Source organism: Oncorhynchus nerka, linkage group LG15 (assembly GCF_034236695.1).
Source record: "Oncorhynchus nerka isolate Pitt River linkage group LG15, Oner_Uvic_2.0, whole genome shotgun sequence".
NCBI classification, from domain to species: Eukaryota; Metazoa; Chordata; class Actinopteri; order Salmoniformes; family Salmonidae; genus Oncorhynchus; species Oncorhynchus nerka.
Genome location: NC_088410.1, coordinates 42,554,359 through 42,565,435, shown reverse-complemented (window position 1 = coordinate 42,565,435; position 11,077 = coordinate 42,554,359). Strand labels below are relative to the sequence as shown.

At 39.9% G+C, this 11,077-nt stretch overlaps 1 protein-coding gene across 5 annotated transcripts in view; it reads left to right on the top strand.

Moving 5' to 3' along the window:
• Positions 1-11,077, top strand: part of LOC115116096 (equilibrative nucleoside transporter 1-like) — a 32,860-nt gene continuing 21,783 nt past the window's right edge. The window contains exons 1-2 of one of the 5 annotated variants that reach the window (XM_065001609.1): positions 1-109; positions 10,102-10,192. The gene's annotated coding sequence lies outside the window, so the exon portion shown is untranslated. Of the gene's footprint in view, positions 110-2,110; positions 2,181-10,101; positions 10,199-10,231; positions 10,254-10,279; positions 10,379-11,077 lie in introns of those variants that run through there. The other 4 variants (XM_065001610.1, XM_065001612.1, XM_065001611.1 and 1 more) reach the window with 4 other exon arrangements.

Genomic DNA, 11,077 nt, shown 5'->3' with positions numbered 1-11,077 from the left:
ACCACTCCCATTGAACACAGATCACTTCAGATAAGTCCCTATTGGTCTTTGAACTTCAGCTGTTGAGACATCGCTCTCTGGTGAACATAGTTCTGACAGACGATTGCAAGTAAGTGTTTACACCTTTCCTTTAGTTTATTTACTTTTAGGCAAATGATTTGTATAATTTAGAGACATAATCTTTCCTCAGTTTGTCATATTTAGAAAGACCACACACTCACCAACACCTATCTTAGAATAACAGTACAAAGTAAAGCACAACTAGACCGTTTAGCTTTTCTCACACCATGTGAACACATTTGTCAGTCCAGCAATGATCAATAATATGGACAATTAGCTCCATTCTGCATGTTTCAGCAACTTTTCCTCTACTGTAGTGTCTTGTTGTTTGGTTATGTGTAATTATTGTCGTCTGTTACTGTGAGTGACAGTTCACAAGTAAATATACACAGCATACATTGTTGAATATTGTTTAACTGCAGCTGACATCTACATGGATTTTTTGTATTAATGATTGCACATTAGTAGACTTTGACAGAGAGCTAAAGCAAGTATAAAAAATATGGCAACATGTTGTATACAACAAGATAAAGCTTTATCCTTCCTCCATGAATTACATTTTGACAACAATACTTAATAAAACATTTTAAAAAAGAACTTTTATTTAACCAGGTAGGCCAGGTAGAACAAGTTCTCATTTACAACTACAACCTGGCCAAGATTAAGCAAAGCAGTGCGACAAAAACAACGTACACATGGGATAAAGAATCGTACAGTCAATAACACTTAAGACTTGTCTGATCACTCTATAATGACACATATTGTTTATGACACTATTGATATAGCTGATGAGCTTTTAATGAGCTTTTTTACATTTCATTCAAGGGAAGTACAATAAAGGTTTTCCTGTTTGCACGTTGAAGTCCTTCAGCTATTTCATCCAGGGAAAAACTCATGGTCAATATCTTTATCAATCCAGTTAATGATTTCCACTCGGAATGCTCATGTGTACTAAATCAAATCAAATCCAATTGTATTTGTCACATACACATGGTTAGCAGATGTTAATGCGAGTGTAGCGAAATGCTTGTGCTTCTAGTTCCGACAATGCAGTAATAACCAACGAGTAATCTAACCTAACAATTCCACAACTACTACCTTATACACACAAGTGTAACGGGATAAAGAATACGTACATAAAGATATATGAATGAGTGATGGTACTGAACGGCATAGGCAAGAAGCAGTAGATGGTATCGAGTACAGTATATACATATGAGATGAGTAATGTAGGGTATGTAAACAAAGTGGCATAGTTTAAAGTGGCTAGTGATACATTTGTTTACATCAATTTCCATCAATTTCCATTATTAAAGTGGCTGGAGTTTAGTCACTATGTTGGCAGCAGCCACTCAATGTTAGTGGTGGCTGTTTAACAGTCTGATGGCCTTGAGATAGAAGCTGTTGTTCAGTCTCTCTGTCCCTGCTTTGACGCACCTGTACTGACCTCGCCTTCTGGATGATAGCGAGGTGAACAGGCAGTGGCTCGGGTGGTTGTTGTCCATGATGATCTTTATGGCCTTCCTGTGACATTGGGTGGAGCAGGTAGTTTGCCCCCGGTGATGCATTGTGCTGGCATGCATAGAGCCTTACATAATATTTTGTTACATGTTGAAATACCATCAAATATTCATTCAAATCAAGTCACACATTTGATTTTAACAGTGATAATTCAAATCTGACTCTCGCTTCTTGTGCACTTCAACAGCAAGAGTATCAGAAAATATTTCACAGCCTGATTATGTAAAAGAAAACGCATAGTAGTTGTAAACTAGGCATGCTAATGGAAAGTTTCTAGTGTATGCAAACAACACCTTTTTAGCCAGCAATAATATGCATTACATTCTCTCCTATAACTAGTCATTGAAAAATACACTTGTCTCTTTAAGGGGGAAGAAGAAATGTGACATGATCGTGTAAAAACCAACTAGCACAGGAATAATCAATTGTGTAATAGGACTTCTCCAAGAGCTCTTCAGCTCTCTAGGGTATCATTGGTTAGACTAAGGTTGTTCAAAGAGGTATTTCAGAGAAGGGGATATGAGTACATATGTAGTGGTTGAATTGGAAGAGAGAAACAATACAATAACTCCATGACTTCAGTGTATGACCAACAACAGGTGAGATGAGGACAGCACAGCTAATAAAACAGCTCACGTCACATACAGTAAGTCATATTGATTATGCATCTGAAGATGGCTATGTGCTGTATTTACCACAGTATGGGACTATAATCTTAAACCAGGGCTGTTCTTCCATTATGGAGGGCAAATTTACCATGTCTGATTAACTACACAAATATTTTTTCAGAGTGACAGCCATGACTATTGGATTATATGATTGAGTGCAGGAATCTAACAAAAGCCTACAGGCTGCCATGTCATAACCTAAAGCAGGTCTGTTATGTTGTTTTTTGATTGTATAAATTCCCATACCCAATATTGGTTTTTCTGGGTGCCTTTTCTATACTGAACGAAAATATAAACACAAAATGCAACATTTTCAAAGATTTTGCTGAGTTACAGTTCATATAAGAAAATCAGTCAATTTAAGTAAATCCTATATGCCCTCATCGATTGATTTCACTGGGAATACAGATATGATATGTTGGTCACAGATACCTTAACAAAAGAGGTAGGGGTGTGGATCATTAAACCAGTCAGTATCTGGTGTGATCATCATTTGCCTCGTGCAGCGTGACACATCTCCTTCACATAGAATTGATCAGGCTGTTGATTGTGGCCTGTGGAATGTTGTCCCACTTCTCTCCAATGGCTGTGCGTAGTAAAAAATGAAATAAAAAAGATATAAACTTTATTTAACTATGCAAGTCAGTTAAATTCTTATTTCCAATGACGGCCTACTCTTGCCAAACCCTCCCATAACCCAGACAGCGCTGGGACAATTGTACGACGCCCTATGAGACTCCAGATCACGACCGGTTGTGATACAGCCCAGGACCGAACCAGGGTCTGTAGTGATGTCTCTAGCACTGTGATGCAGTGCCTTAGACCGCTACGCCACTCGGGAGCTAGTAGTTGCTGGATATTGTCGGGAACTGGAACGCTCTGTTGTACATGTCGCTCCAGGTCATCCCAAACATGCTAAATGGGTGATATGTCTGGTGAGTATGCAGGCCATGGAAGAACTGGGACATTTTCAGCTTCCAGGAATTGTGTACAGATCCTTGTGACATGGGGTCGTGCATTATCATGCTGAAACATGAGGTGATGGCGGCGGATGAATGGCATGCCAATGGGATTTAGGACCTCGTCACGATATCTCTGTGTATGCAAATTGCCAGCAATAAAATTGTATTTGTTGTCCATAGCTTATGCCTGCCCATACCATAACCCCACCGCCACCCCGGGGGACTCTTTTCACAACATTGACATCTCAAATCGTTCGCCCATACAACGCCATACACGTGGTCTGTGTTTGTGAGGCCGCTTCGACGTACTGTCAAATTCTAGTAAACAACATTGGAGGCGGCTTATGGAACTTAACATAAAATTCTCTGACAATAGCTCTGATGGACATTCCTGCTGTCAACATGTCAATTGCACACTCCCTCAAAACAAGTCATCTGTGGCATTGTGTTGTGTGACAAAACTGCACATTTTAGAGTGGCCTGTTATTGTCCCCAGCACAAGGTGCCCAAATTATAGAGAAATAAGCTTTTCTGGGATTGTTTTACATAAACTCATGAAACATGGGACCAACAACACTTTGCATGTTACGTTTATATTTCTGTTCAGTATAGATTACATTGTGGTGTGATATATTTACAAGGAACTTGTGTGCAAGGCCTCCACACATTACATAGGACAGGTGCTATTTGGCCTTACTGGTTGTTGTTCCTTATCCACTATCCAGTTCTATTTTTATCATCCTTGTTTTAGCAGTTAAAACATGACTGCCACATTATTATTATTATTATAGTTCTGGAAGGCGGTATGAGAGGTTTTAGAATAAACACCGTTACAGCGGTTAAATGAATGAATAATTGATTTAAAGGGAAAGGGCTCTTAAGAAAAAAAAAGTGTTTTCAGGCAGTGATAAAACACGATACAGCATATTGTAGAATACTTCCCATAAATGTCATGTGAGCAACCTGGTCTCAGAGCAAAACATATTATTTATTTATTACATACACCAGTTTGATTTGACCGTTTTCTATGATATATATCTTTCGACTGCTTTAGTATGATATATTGCATTTGACTTCTTTAATTTGATATATTACATTTGACCACTTTAGTATGATATATTACATTTGACTGCTTTAGTATGATATATTACGTTCAACTGTTTGCCATGTGCCATGTAAGATTAGGGGTTAAGGTTAGGAGAAAGGTTAAAGTGTTAAGGTTATAGAGAAGGGTTAGCTAACATGCTAAGTGGTTGCAAGGTAGCTAAAAAGTGGTAAGTAGTCCAAAGTTGCTAATTTGCCAAAATGAGATTCAAACACGGAACTTTTGGGTTGCTAGGCATTTGTGTATGTTTGGTATGACTTACTGTCATACCAAATGTAACATATCATACTAATTTGAGTGTTCCAGATTTACCTATACAAATTCCTCTCAGTACTGAGCTTCCTCTCAGTACTGAGCTTCCTCTCAGTACTGAGCTTCCTCTCAGTACTGAGCTTCCTCTCAGTACTGAGCTTCCTCTCAGTCCCGGGCTTCCCCTCAGTCCCGGGCTTCCCCTCAGTCCCGGGCTACCCCTCAGTCCCGGGCTGCCCCTCTGTCCCGGGCTGCCCCTCTGTCCCGGGCTGCCCCTCTGTCCCGAGATGCCCCTCTGTCCCGAGATGCCCCTCAGTCACAAGCTGCTCCTCAGTTATGTGGGGATCTGGGTGAGGACTATTAGGCCATGGTCGGCGGAGAGGGTGGATTATCCCAGGACGCGAAGGGGAGGAACAAGGACATTAATGGAGTGGGGTCCACGTCCCGAGCCGGAGCCGCCACCATGGACAGACGCCCACCCGGACCCTCCCTATGGTTTTGAGGTGCGTCCGGGAGTCCGCACCTTAGGGGGGGGGGGGGTTCTGTCACGCCTTGGTCATTGTATTTTGTGTTTTGTTATATGTTTGGGTAGGCCAGGGTGTGACATGGGTTTATATGTTGTTGTCGTATTGGGGTTTGTATTATTTGGGATCGCGGCTGATTAGGGGTGTGGTATAGGATTGGCTGCCTAAGGCGATTCCCAATCAGTCAGGTGATTCTTGTTGTCTTGGATTGGGAACCGTATTTAGGCAGCCTTAGTTTCGCTTTGTATTCGTGGGTGATTGTTCCTGTCTCTGTGTTGTAGTCACCAGATAGGCTGTAATTAGTTTCACGTTCTGTTTGTTGTTTTGTATTCTGAGTTATTTCATGTACCGCATTTCATTCATTAAAGTCATGAGTAACCAACACGCTGCATTTCGGTCCGACTCTCCTTCAACAAACGAAGAACGCCGTTACACCGTGGTTCATTTTCATGCCGGCCAGATAGGCTATACTCCTGTTGTAAAGCAAAGCAATGTGCTTAATATTAGGAAAGTTGAGAAATAAATATAGAAAGCTGATGGGCCTCCTCTTTTTAATAGAGGCCATCAAAACCCTGTTTTGTCACACACTTTCGAAGCCTATAGAGATGTTGCGCAATGAGCTCATGGACTCTCAGGAGTGTTTGATTAGATTTCAATTACATTTGCATTGATGTCATAGTGATTATAGGAATAATAGAGTACTGATTGCCATGCAGTTAGCAATTTTGGTAGGCTACTAATGACTACCAGCAGCATCAGAGCTTGGAGAAGCCTAGTTACCATGACTAAATGGTCATGTGGAATTTGACTGCGGTCATGACTAGTCACACCAGATACTGACTGGTTTTCTGATCAACCTTTTCTTCCTTTTTTTAAAGGTATCTGTGACCAACAGCTGAATATCTGTATTCCCAGTCGTGTGAAATCCATAGATTAGGTCCTAATGAATTAATTTCAATTGACTAAATTCCTTATCTCAACTGTAACTAAGTAAAATCTTTGAAATTATTGCATGTTGCATTTATATTTTTGTGCAGTGTACATTTGTGATTTTATTTTCGAATGATCTGTTGCTCGGTGAACATGCGAGAATAAATAATAATAATAATAGCAATATGGATGGTGTAAAGAGATAGATGGGAGGGGTTGAATGGAGCTGAAGGGTGGGACTATATAGGTTCAGAACTTTTGTGAAAGAGCACAGTTAGAAATATATTGCAAATAGACATCATAACAAATGTGTGTGTGTGTGTGTGTGTGTGTGTGTGTGTGTGTGTGTGTGTGTGTGTGTGTATATCTATATTCTATAAATATACTACCGCTCAAATGTTTGTTTTTGTAAGAAAAGCTACTTTTTGTCCATTAAAATAACATCAAATTGATCAGAAGTACAGTGTAGACATTGTTAATGTTGTAAATGACTATTGTAGCTGGAAACAACAATTTCGGAAATTGTATATGGAAAATCTACATAGGCGTACAGAGGCCCATTATCAGCAACCATTACTCCTGTGTTCCAATGGCACATTGTGTTAGCTAATCCAAGTTGATCATTTTAAAAGGCTAATTGATCATTAGAAAACCCTTTTGCAATTATGTTAGCACAGCAGAAAACTATTGTCCTGATTTAAGAAGCAGTAAAACGGGCCTTCTTTAGACAAGTTGAGTATCTAGAGCATCAGCATTTGTGGGTTCGATTACAGGCTCAAAGTGGCCAGAAACAAAGACTTTCTTCTGAAACTCGTCAGCCTATTCTTGTTCTGAGAAATTTAGGCTATTCCATGCGAGAAATTGCCAAGAAACTGAAGATCTCATACAAGATCTCCCTTCACGGAACATTGCAAACTGTCACTAAACAGAATAGAAAGAGGAGTGGCAGGCCCCGCTGCACAACTGTGCAAGAGGACAAGTACATTAAAGTGTCTTGTTTGATGAACAGACGCCTCATAAGTCCTCAACTGGCAGCTTCAGTGAAGAGGCGACACGGGGAAGCTGTTCCTCTGTCCAGTGTCTGTGTTCTTTTGCCCATTTATTTTTTTTTTTTTTATTGGCCAGTCTGAGATATTGCTTTTTCTTTGCAACTCTGTCTAGAAGGCCAGCATCACAGAGTCACCTCTTCACTGTTGACATTGAGACGGGTGTTTTGCAGATACAATTTAAAATGATAAACTTGAATTAGCTAACTTGATAGCCACTTCCAGACACAAATGAGAGAACAGCTCACTCTGACCATTTTACTTGTCCTAGCAGAGCTTGGTAGGCTGTTTGCATGTTATCCAGAGCATTGGTGACTAATTGTGCTGCTGGCAACAATTGAATAACTTTTTTTTGCCAACGTTTACTGACACCGGCCATACTCAACGGGTGTTGAGCGTTTTTAAATTTGTCAGTTATTCTGTGAATTTACCAGCTACGTCTATCAACAGCCGTTGCAGTGACATCATGAACATTGTATTGAAATGGTAACTTGCATAGTGGAGTCTTTTGTTTAGACATGTAGCTAGATAGCTAAACAATCAACCATATTCCCAACTCATAAAGTTACTACCCTGCAAGAATCTGCATGTAACTAACAAACCAGGTTCAGTGTTTGCTAGCTAACATTAGGCTAGCAATGCAAATAGCTCTGAAATATGAATAATATTACTACACAGATCATACACGTAATGTTAGCTAGTGAGACAGCCAGCTAAAGTGAGCTAGCTAGCTAAAAGTACGCTTTAAATTGAAATGATAATGACTTTCTGACAAAATTAGAAACATGTCATATCTGAAAATGTAGCTAGCTAGACTATCTTATACATGGATGGACACTTCTTCTCTGTCACAGATGCCATGGTTGCCCTTAGTTTGAAGATGTAATCTGGAGACGTGTTTTATTCAACAGCCTTCTGTGTTTTCTCTTTTCGACTCCCTCTGCATATTTTCAGTCAAAAGCAATCATTTTCTCCATCTCCTTAGCTATCATACTCTAATTCCACCAGACATTCCACTGATTTCAAAACTCTGTTCTCCAGAAAGTGGAGAGAAACCCTTTTGCAGTTCTACTGACCAGCTCATGTTATAGACAGAAGCCTGCTACGTGGCAGACCAATCCAAACTCATCTCTGGACATGTCCAGCGCACCCATTATCTCAGTCAATCATGGCTAACGGAAAGGTTCCTGTCTTTTTCCATGGCTAAACCAACTAGGCTCGTATTTTAACAATTGTATTCATATTTATAGATGGCATACAAGTTTGTAATTAAGGCACATGAAAGTTCACATGTTCCAGAAGGCATTTCTGAAAAGAACACATTTTTACATTCAAATGGCTCTCCTGTGAAGTAGTGACTCGCGACATATGCATAGTTTCCTGAAACAAGTCACAAATATACTATGTAGGCCTACTGTCAGTATTCTTTAAAAAAAATAAGATGTCCACATAAGCTTATGTCTAATGAGTCAATATCCGGCCATACCATGTATGATATCCAGAGGGAATCCACAAATGATTTGTGCATGTAAGAAAAATATGGATTTCACATTGTCAAATTATTGAGCATGTGCTGGAAACTCAGAAATGCACCAGAAAATGTGCTTTCAAAATGTGCTTTCAAGATCCGGATATGGACCTCAGCCCAGAGAAGTTTCATATCTTGAATGTGCTGAGAGGACTGTGGGTTAGAGGGATATGATTCATGAAAAACCGTTGTCGCCACACAATTGACTGTGACTTCATTGTGCCATTGCTAGATATGTTTAAGATATGTTTAGTTATTTACCTAGTTTTAACTGTTAGTTTGTTTTGCCAATATCTCATTTGTTGTCAGGTAAAGGTTTCTGTTTTTTTCAAATATCAGTTCTGAGTCCATATCAAGAAATGTCCATGTGTGATATTCTGAGTAATATTATATATATCTAAAATACGCATCTGGATTCAGAATTTGTCATCATATGGTGCATGTCCACAAAACTCAAAATATGCATTGGAAATGGTCTGTATTCTCTAGAACAGTGGTTCCCAAACTGTGGAGCGAGAGTGGTCGGCAGGGGGGCGCAGTGGTCCCCCCCCCTAAACTTAGTCCGGCTTAAAAGTTGTAATAGTAGAATGCACAAGGTGCAATTTCGAAATTGGTTAGTGCATCATCAGTTTTCCTCTTGTCATGTCAGTCATTGCATACCTTTAGAGAGCTATTCATAGAAATGTCCAGAACAACTAGCCCATGTCAGCTAACATTTATTTTGCTAGGTTTTTTAGCCCACATATTTTGTAGTAATTTTCGAGTCACTCAAATATAAAATTCAAAAGGCACTCGCACATCTGAGCAATCTCTTTGCAGGTGCATGGCAACAGTTGAACAAGATGAAGGAAAAAGGAAACCGCACACTGCTCTTGGTAGTGTCACTGATATTTAATAAGCTTACGTATCGGCCTCACGGCCTTCGTCAGAGCTTTTGAGAAGTTTTTTTACATTTAGCATTCTTATGTAGACCTAGCCCCACCCACATCCGTTCCATGCATGGAAAGGGGTTGGAGGCAAAGGAAAAACAAATAAGTGCTACCAAAAGAAATAAGCTTTTTGCCCTGAATACAAATCATTTTGTTTGGGGAAAATCCAACGATGCACATCCCTGAGTACCACTCTTCATATTTTCAATCATGGTGGTAACTGCATGGTGTTATGGGTATGCTTGTCATCAGCAATAATAATTAGCCTAACGTGACAGTAGCCTAAATTATTCTTCAAAATAACCCCACCTTCTTCAGCTGGAGCTCAGGCTTAGTGGTTCTCATTTGTACCCTCAATCATATTTTGTAAAGAAGAGTGACAGTGTGTTTTTGCACAATATCTTAATTCAACTGGGTCTAAAAATTGTATGACACATCTGCTGACATATCTGGTAGCCTAAGTTTAAACTGATACAATTACCTTAATGACAAAGAACAGGCCTATACACACAAATGTACATATACATTTTGGTAATTTAGCAGACGATCTTATTCTGACTTGTTGTTTATTGACTACAGCTCAGCGTTCGACACCATAGTGCTGACCCTGGGACTAAACACCTCCATCTGCAACTGGATCCTGGACTTCCTGACGGGCCGCACCCAGGTGGTAAGGGTATGAAACAACAAAACTGCCACGCCGAAACTGAAAACACCTGGGCCCATCAGGGGTGTGTGCTTAGTCCCCTCCTGTACTCCCTGTTTCCCCATGACTGCGTAGCCAAGCACGACTCCAAAACATCATTCAGTTTTCTGATGAGACACCGATAACGATGAAACAGTTTATAGCGAGGAGGTGAGAGACCAAAACTGGCCAATGCTAAGAACGCAATAACACCTTTGTTGTTAAAGATTAGGCTACTTAATTTATGTACAAAATGAGGCCCTTTATTAAATATTAAGCCTACTTTTTTTGTATTAGTCTTTGGATAGGCAAGATCAACCACAATTGCTCATCACTTAAGATTCTCTAAGAGTTAGCCTAGCCATGATTAGGCTACTATTCATCTCAGTTTGGATTAAAAAATAATAGGGGAGCCTCCCTCATGATTTGAGGTTTTCTTTCAAAAACTCTCTCCTTACTTTCACAAAAAATTCTACCGCATGTACCTTGTGTTCAATAGGGTAAATGTTATTTTGCTTGGGTGTGGCATTCGTCCATCATTGAGCTGACACATTTTGATATTTCACAAGGACTGCCACATCTTTGCAAAGCAACCCCTCATACCTATTTATTTCTGATATCACATGGGATCTTATCCAGAGCTAATATCCTTTATCAAATCAAATGTATTTATATAGCCCTTCTTACATCAGCTGATATATCAAAGTGCTATACAGAAACCCAGCCTAAAACCCCAAAAGAGCAAGCAATACAGGTGTAGAAGCACGGTGGCTAGGAAAAACTCCCTAGAAAGGCCAAAACCTAGGAAGAAACCTAGAGATGAACCAGGCTATGAGGGGTGGCCAGTCCTCTTCTGGCTGTGCCGGGTGG